Genomic DNA, 9,302 nt, shown 5'->3' with positions numbered 1-9,302 from the left:
TATCTACTCCCTTCATCTTGTTCGTTATCTCATTGTCTCTGCCTTTGTCTTTCCCATCCTGGCCAACCTAATAGCCTGGAGTGTCAGCAGGCTAGTTCCTTCCCAAACTGGCCTGGAACTGAGGACCTAGGAAGTCATACTCCCTTCCCCTTCCCTACTGCAGCAAAGAGCAACTGCCACTCCCCATGCCTTACTGAGCCTGAGTAAGGAGTGCAGCCCTGGATTCTGAGCTCCTAGGACAGTATGGGGGAAGATATTGGGAGGTAGCTGGAAATTGTGGGTCTCATCACCCCTATGGTCTCACCTGATGGGTTTCCCATCAGCTACAATCAGTGGACCTCTGGGGACTCCTATGAATCCATAACTTTTACCAGGGATAGGAGCATCCTTGGCAAACTGTCCAGGAAGCAGACACCAATTCTGATGAGAGGAGCAGCAGGGGATAATCGTTCCCAATAGCAGGTCTACTCATTGAGTAGTTACTAGGTGCTAAGCACGGTGCTGAGTGCTTCACACACAGTATTTCATCCTCATGACCATCAGTGAAGTAGGCAGTACTGTCATCCCTGTTTCACAATTGAGGAAACTGAGGCTCAGAGACATGAAGTGATTTATATGTTCCCCCTGTCCCTGTGGGGGACTTATTCTCCATTACAAAACTGAGATGCTAACCCAGGTCTGACTCCAGAGCCCAGGTCACACTTCTCAAGGGAGCTTCTCTGGGCAGGAAACCTCAATATCAGAAAGATGTCAATCCACACTGAATCTATAATTGCAGGGCACCTCCAATCACAATTCCAACAGGTTGCTTGCAGAAATTGTTAAGCTGATCCTAACATATGTAAGGAAGAACAAAAGGCCAAGGATAGTCAAGATAATTTTTTTTTTTCTTTTTTGAGATGGAGTTTTGTTCTTGTTGCCCAGGGTGGAGTGCAATGGCGCGATCTTGGCTCACTGCAATTTCCGCCTCCCAGGTTCAAGCAATTCTTCTGCCTCAGCCTCCCAAGTAGCTGGGAGCACAGGCATGTGCCACCGTGCCCAGCTAATTTTTTGTATTTAGTAGAGATGGGGTTGCACCATGTTGGTCAGGCTGGTCTCGAACTCCTGACCTCAAGTGATCCACCCACCTCGGCTTCCCAAAGTGCTGGGATTACAGGTGTGAGCCACCATGCACGGCCTGTCAAGATAATTTTGAAGCCCGAGATGGGAGACTCACCTTACCAAATATTGAGGCTTACTATAAAGTAACAGTAAGATAATGTGGTATTGGTTGGGGGAAATACTTTTCTATAAGGGGGCAGGGATAATTTATTAACTACATGGAAAAAACATAAAGTCAGATTCAGTGGAAACATCCCTCTCTGCAAATAAAAACTTGAGACCCCTATAGCAAGACATATAGGTTCAGTTCAAACTAGATCTTCGTTGCAAACGGACCCCACAGATGACTAGAGTTTAGAATGCTCCTCCACATTGAGCCAGGTCCTCATTATGCTGAAAGGAACATGAAGGCTGAGGGAGAGGTGAGATCTTCCCCAGCGTCACCCAGCAAGCCAGTAATAGAGCCAGGTCTAGAGCCTACGTCCCCCTACCCTTTCCAAGCATCCTTGCCAGTTCCCCTGCCCTGTTGCAATCCCTTAGCTCTGCACAGGGCTAGAAGAAAGTGGGTGTGGGACTGGGCAAGGTGACTCATGCTTACAATCCCAGCACTTTTAGAGGCCAAGGCAGGAGGATTGCTTGAGGCCAGGAGTTTGAGAGCATTCTGGGTAACACAGTGAGACCTCATCTCTACAAAAAATAAAAACAAGACCGGGTGCAGTGGCTCACGCCTGCAATCCCAACACTTTGGGACGCTGAGGGGGGCAGATCACGAGGTCAAAAGATTGAGACCATCCCGGCCAACATGGTGAAACCCCGTCTCTACTAAAAAATTTTAAAAAAATTAGTTGGGCATAGTGGCACGTACCTGTAGTCCCAGCTACTCAGGAGGCTGAGGCAGGACACTCTGTCTTCAAAAAAAAAAAAGAAAAAAAAAAAAGAAAAAAAGAGAGAAAAGAAAAAAATCAGCTGGGTGTGGTGGCATGCGCCTATAGTTCTAGCTACTCGGGAGGCGAAGGCGGGAGAATCACTTGAACCCAGGAGGTGGAGGTTGCAGTGAGCTGAGATTGTGCTACTGCACTCCAGCCTGGTGACAGAGTGAGACTCTGTCTTAAAAAAAAAAAAAAAAAAAAAAAATCAGGTGGGTGTGGTGGCGCATACCTGTAGCCCTGGCTACACAGGAGGCTAAGGCAGGAAAATTGCTTGAACCCAGGAGGCAGAGGTTGCAGTGAGCTGAGATCGCACCACTGTACTCCAGCCTGGTGACAGAGTGAGACTGTGTCTCAAATAAATAAATAAATAAATAAATAATAAAAAGAAAAATGTTAGTCGAGTGTGGTGGTGCGCACCTGTAGTCCCAGCTACTCTAGAGGCTGAGGCAGGAGGATCACATGAGCCCAGGAGTTTGAGGCTGCAGTGAGCCATGATTGCACCACTGCACTCCAGCCTGAGCGACTGAGACCCTGTCTCTAAAAAAAAGTGAGGATGTGGATGGTGCCAGAAAGGATCTGTCCCCACAGGGTTGGGGACAAGGGTTGGTGCATCTTCAGAATTAAGTGATGGGAAGGACAAAGAATGAGCCTGCTACTTGGCTGGGTCACTTCCAATTTTCTTTTTTTTTTTTTTTAGACTGAGTTTCACTCTTGTTGCCCAGGCTGGAGTGCAATGGCATGATCTTGGCTCACTGCAACTGCTGCCTCCCGGGTTCAAGCAATTCTCCTATCTCAGCCTTCCAAGTTGCTGGGATTACAGGTGTGTGTCACCACGCCTGTCTAATTTTGTGCTTTTTGTAAAGACGGGGTTTCATCATGTTGGTCAGGCTGGTCTCGAACTCCTGACCTCAGGTGATCCTCCCATCTCAGCCTCCCAAAATCCTGGGATTATAGGCGTGAACCACCATGCCTGGCCAGCCTCTGATTTTCTGAATTAGCCTTTTGAAAACTGCCAAGAGGCTGGACACAGTGGCTCACACCTATAATCCTAGCACTTTGGGAGGCTGAGGCAGGTGGATCATTTGAGGCCATGAGTTCGAGACCAGCCTGGCCAACATGGCAAAAACCCATCTCTACTAAAAACACAAAAATTAGCAGAGCATGGTGGCACGTGCCAGTTCTCCCAGCTACTTGGGAGGCTGAGGCAGAAGAATCACTTGAACCCAGGATGCGAAAGTTGCAGTGAGCCAAGATGATACCACTGTACTCCAGCCTGGGTGGCACAGTGAGGCTGAAAAAAAAAAAAAGAAAGAAAGAGAGAGAAAGAAAAAGAAGAAAGAAAGAAAAAGAAAGAAAGAAAGAAAGAAAGAAAGAAAGAAAGAGAGAGAGAGAGAGAGAGAGAGAGAGAAAGAAAGAAAGAAAACTGCCAGGGATGCAAAAACAGCACATCAGGTGATGGGCCTATTTCTGTGCATTACCCAGGGGAAAGAAGAAGATTTCCAAGGAATCCAGCTTGATATAATCGATTTGGGCTTTCTCTCTAGAGAGAGCAGCTGGCTCAGCCATGAGAATTAAGCTGTGGTTTGTAAGGCAGTGCAGCGTAGTAGGGAAGGCATCGGGTTCTGGTGTTTGATGGACTTGGTTTCAAATGCAGTGGCACCACTTCCTGGCTGTGTGACCTTGGACAGATGTCTTCACCTGTCTGAGCCTCAGTTTCTTCATCTGATAAATGGAAATAATAATCCTTTTTTTCAGGTTGGTTGTAAGGATTTAATGTGCTTGTGCATTGGAGCAGCACCTTACCTGGGCAGGGTGACAGTTGAACAATATCAAAATGATCCTTGATGGCTATCTCACTCAGTGAAACACTTGGCTTGCAGTTAGGGATCATATTGTTAAAAAAAATTCATATCTTTAGGCTGGGCACAGTGGCTCACCCCTGTAATCCCGGCACTTTGGGAGGCTGAGGCAAGCAAATCACTTGAAGTCAGGAGTTTGAGACCAGCCTGGGCAACATGGTAAAACCCTGTCTCTACTAAAAATACAAAAATTAGCCGGGCATAGTGGCTGATGTCTGTAGTCCCAGCTACTCAGGATGCTAAGGTAAGAGAATGGCTTGAACCCATGAAGGGGAGTTCGCAGTGAGCCGAGATCACACCATTGCACTCCAGCCTGGGTGACAGAGCGAGACTCTGTCTCAAAAAAAGAAAAAATTGTATCTCTAAATACTAGAATCATATTCAATGCAGTAGGAAACTAATATCAGACAAGGTATCAAGAAATCAAATACCAACTGAGATAACAGATTTCTGTCTTTTACTGACTTTCACTGTCTAGAGTAGCCATTGAGTGGAATGAGACATAGTTGCCCACACAAGTAAAATTCTCTCTGCCTGGTACACATCTGTTGAAATCTATTGGCATAAAGCTGGCACATAAATGTGAGCTGGTAAGATTTACATACGTATATAAATCAACACCCACTACCTTACATATAATAAACATTTATATATGTATATATAATATATATTTTTATGTATATATTATATATATATAATTTTATTTTAGAGACAGGGTCTCAATTCATCATCCAGGCTGGAGTGCAGTGGCACAATCAGAGCTCGCTATAACCTTAGATTCCTGGGCTTAATCTATCCTCTCGCCTCAGCTTCCCAAAGTGCTGAGATTACAGGCATGAGCCACTGTGCCCGACCTGATATTATTTTTAGGGAGTCTCCGAATAAGAATATTTGGCAAGTCATAATGTCTGAAAATAACTCTGGTTTGGTGGAAGGAATAGGTAGATTGCTTTCTCTTCTTTTAACTTTTTTTTTTTTTTTTTGAGACGGAGTTTCGCTCTGTCACCCAGGCTGGAGCACGGTGGTATGATCTCAGCTCACTGCAACCTCTGCCTCCCAGATTCAAGTGATTCTCCTGCCTCAGCCTCCCAAGTAGCTGGGACTACAGGCATGCGCCACCATGCCTGGCTAATTTTTCCTTTTTTTTTGAGACGGAGTCTCGCTCTGTCGCCCAGACTGGAGTGCAGTGGCCGGATCTCAGCTCACTGCAAGCTCTGCCTCCCGGGTTCACGCCATTCTCCTGCCTCAGCCTCCCAAGTAGCTGGGACTACAGGCGCCCGCCACCTCGCCCGGCTAGTTTTTTGTGTTTTTTGTAGAGACGGGGTTTCACCGTGTTAGCCAGGATGGTCTCGATCTCCTGATCTCGTGATCCACCCGCCTCCGCCTCCCAAAGTGCTGGGATTACAGGCGTGAGCCACCGCGCCCGGCTTTTTTTTTTTTTTTTTTTTTTAGTAGAGGTGGGTTTTCATCATGTTGGCCAGGCTGATTCGAACTCCTGACCTCGTGATCCACCCGTCTCGGCCTCCCAAAGTGCTGGGATTACAGGCGTGAACCACCACACCCGGACTCTTTTTTTTAATTTTTATTTTTCTCTACTTAGATGGGGTCTCACTATTTTGAGCAGGCTGGTCTCAAACTCCTGCCCTCAAGTATTCCTCCCATCTTGGTCTCCCAAAGTGCTGGGATTACAGGCATGAGTCACAATACCCAGCCTAGATTACCTTCTGTTTATTTGTTTTTTCACAGGCAGTGTTACAATCTAGGGAGCTGTGTCAGAAACAATACACTCCACAGAAGACTCTGCACCTGAGGAAATTATATTGTGTTCATCTACAACTTCAACTCTATTTAACAAAGGGAAAGACAACGTCTTTCCAGCTGTACTTAGCAGTTCACCAACCACTGACAAGACATCAACATCTGAGTCCCAGAAGCATACAACACCAGCTGCTCCTCCAACCTCTCCACAAACCAGCAGCTCTACTGGGTCCACTGATCAGACAACTTCAATACAAGACACTCAGGAAGAGAAATTAAACACAACTATCGGCACAACCTCCAAGGGTACACTGCTGTCAAATTCCATGATGACTTCTACATTGAAGGACCAGGGAGGGACATCAAGAACCAAAGCTTTATCCAGCACAGCCACTTCAGTGGAGACCCCAAAACAGAATCAGGGAACTCCAATTATAATTCCATCAGCATCAAACACCACAGTCAATGGGATACAATCATCAGTGTCCACTGGCTCTCAGGAATCAGACACAATCACATCCTCAACAGCACTGAACACACCAGGCAGTGATGTTCAATTGTCCAGGTCTATGGCACCCACTGTCTCTGGGAAGTCAGCTGTAACTACATCCCCAACAGCAAAGAACACACCAGGCCATCATGTTCAATCATCTGGGTCCATGGCAACCACTGTCTCTGGGAAGTCAGCTATAACTACATGCCCAACAGCACTGAACAAAACCACTGGCATAAAAGAGTCTTCACCCATGACAGCCAGCGAAGTTATGCACACTACCTTGCTAAACGCAAACACTTTCAGGACAACTCTTCTTGGAACAACTACATCTGAGACTCAGGAAGGAAAAACTACAGCTGCATCCTCACCCCCAACAACCACCTCCACAATGAGCAAGTTGTCTGGGACGCATCATTAACACAGTCTCACAGACGCCTTCCCATGTGGCAGAATCAACCTCCAGTGTTGCCACTACTATAATCCAGTCACATGAGATGACAGCTGCTCATTCCACAGGGCTTCTCCCCAGGTCCTGGGAAACAACAAAATCCTCTGCTGTGACTGGGGCCAGCCAAACCTCCCCTAAACACACCCAGAGTAGTGGTCCCAGAGCTGAAGCCTGTGCTTTGGATGAGTATGCAGGTAGCAGGGGAGTTTGTGTGTGCCATGACAGCGACTACTTCCATGCTGGTAAGTCTAAGGAACTCATGTGAGTAAAACAAAGAAGAGGTGGGGGACCAGAGTGGACACCATAACTCTGTGAAGACCCAAATGGTCTTACCAAAGTAAGACGTTGGCATCTTCTGAGTCCATCTGGCTGGAGGCAATTTCTGGCAGGAAGACAGGCAGCTGGGCATATGGGATAGAGTGCACAATTTTTCAGCTCCAGCCCCCAGGACTCTAGCTACTGTCCAGAGACGAAACTTTCTTGGGGGAAGAAGCTTCACCAAAGACAAGAACTGTAGTCCCAGCGGAGGCCTGGAAGGCCAGGTGGGAAAACTAAGGCAAAAGTCTGAGTGTTGGGGCAAGTCAATGTGGCAGATATTACAGAAAGGCTGAGTTCACAGGGCCTCCGACAGGCACACAAACTCCCAGATCCATCCTCTGGCAGGCCTGAAGTTGGGTCTAGGACAGCAAAAAGGTGATAATATCCTCCAAATATGTTCTTCACGGTTGAAATAATTCTAACCTCTTCTTCCCCAAGCATTTAAATTTGACAAGTCTGGGCACAGTGGCTCATGCCTGTAATCCCAGCACTTTGGGAGGCTGAGGTGGGAGGATCACTTGGGGGTGAGAGCTCAAGACCAGCCTGGGCAACCTAGTGGGATCCCATCTCTACTTTTTTTTTTGAGACAGAGTGTCATTCTGTCGCCAAGCTGGAGTACAGTGGTGTAATCTTGGCTCACTGCAACCTCCAACTCCCTGGTTCAAGTGATTCTCCTGCCTTAGCCTCCCAAGTAGCTGGGATTACAGGCACGTGCCACCATGCCCAGCTAATTTTTGTATTTTTAGTAGAGATGGGATTTCACCATATTGGCCAGGATGGTCTCAATCTCTTGACCTTGTGATCCGCCCACCTCAAGCCTCCCAAAGTGCTGAGATTACAGGCATGAGCCACCGCACCCGACCCCTGTCTCTATTTTTAATAAAATATAATAAAACATACTTAACAAAATTCTGCTTTTCCTAAAATGACTATTGTGTCTTTTTAAAAAAAATTTAAGTGCTTTAAAAAACATTTCTTAGGCATTCCTGCTTTGGTCTATTGGGTAATCCTGCCTTGGGATGAAGCTTTTGTTACATGCCAAACGAGCAGTGCTTAACTTATGGGTCATTGTTTTCCAAAATGTATTTCCTGGGACACCAGTGCTATGTGATTGCAATAGACATTTCACTTTAACAAAAAAGGGAAAAAGAAAAGATTCTATTGTCAAATACATTTGGGAAATGTCGGATTCAACAAAATTGTGTCTTGACTACAGAACTTTTCAGAGCCTTTAATATTCCTCTGTTTCCTGTGACTTCCTAGCAGCAGATTATAGCATGCATTTCCTAAGGTTATTTGTCCCTAGAATCCTCATTCTAAGGAATGTTCATGCAGCACCGTGGGATACCTATTGCAGAGCAGGGGAGCTAAGCAGGGCTGTACAAGGCAGAAGTTCAATCCAGGTGGTTTTTAGTCAAGCCCTGAGGCGGATGGTGGCCCATTAGAGAGGATTGTCACTCCCTCAACAGACTCTCTCAGTAAGACCAGGGTTATGTGCCAACTTGCACATGCTGCATGTGCCCCTCCACAGAAAATATGACATACATCATTGAGTTTTCACACACTGAGAATGAGACAGCTTTTCCTTTTGTGTTATTTCTTTCCCCCTGTGGGTAAGACCATGGGCTCTGCGAGATAGACTGGGTTTGAACTGGGTCTCATTTTCTTTCGCTAGGGATAAGACTGTATTTACCTACCAGCTATTATTAATATTATTTGGCACTTCGTATCACAATATACGATTGACTGCAATTGACTGCAACAGCAGAATGTTATGTGACTGACAAACTCCCCTCTCCTCTCAACAATACGTGTTGATGAATATAAAGCATCTGCTCTTTTTTGTTGTTGTTTTGTTTTGAGACAGAGTCTTGCTCTGTTGCCCAGGCTGGGGTGCAGTGGCGTGATCACAGATTACTGCAGCTTGGACCTGCTGGGTTCAAGCAATCATCTCACCTCAGCCACCTGAGTGTCTGCAACTACAGGTGCATGCCACCACATCCAGTTAATTTTTAAAAATTTTTGTAGAGATGGGGTCTCACTATGTTGCTCAGGATGGTCTTGAACTCCTGGGTTCAAGTGATCCTGCCACCTCAGGCTCCTAAAATGCTAGGATTACAGGCATGAACCACCGCGCCCAGCAGCATCTGCTCTCAAGTTACAGCTCATCCCTCTGACCAAACATTGCAGCATTGCACTCCAGCCTGGGTGACAGAGTGAGACCCATCTCCAAAAAAAAAAAAAAAAAGAAAAGAAAAAAGAAAAGAATAAAGAAAAGAAAACATGAAACAAAAACAGTAAACTTTTAAAAAAGAAAGAAAATTACATTTAAATTCAAAGTAATAAAACAAGTCCAGAAGTGTTTTGCGTTGGTATTTCCATTATGTTTTACT

The sequence above is a fragment of the Macaca nemestrina genome, chromosome 1 (genome assembly GCF_043159975.1).
Source record: "Macaca nemestrina isolate mMacNem1 chromosome 1, mMacNem.hap1, whole genome shotgun sequence".
Classification (NCBI taxonomy): domain Eukaryota; kingdom Metazoa; phylum Chordata; class Mammalia; order Primates; family Cercopithecidae; genus Macaca; species Macaca nemestrina.
This window is presented reverse-complemented; position numbering follows the sequence as displayed.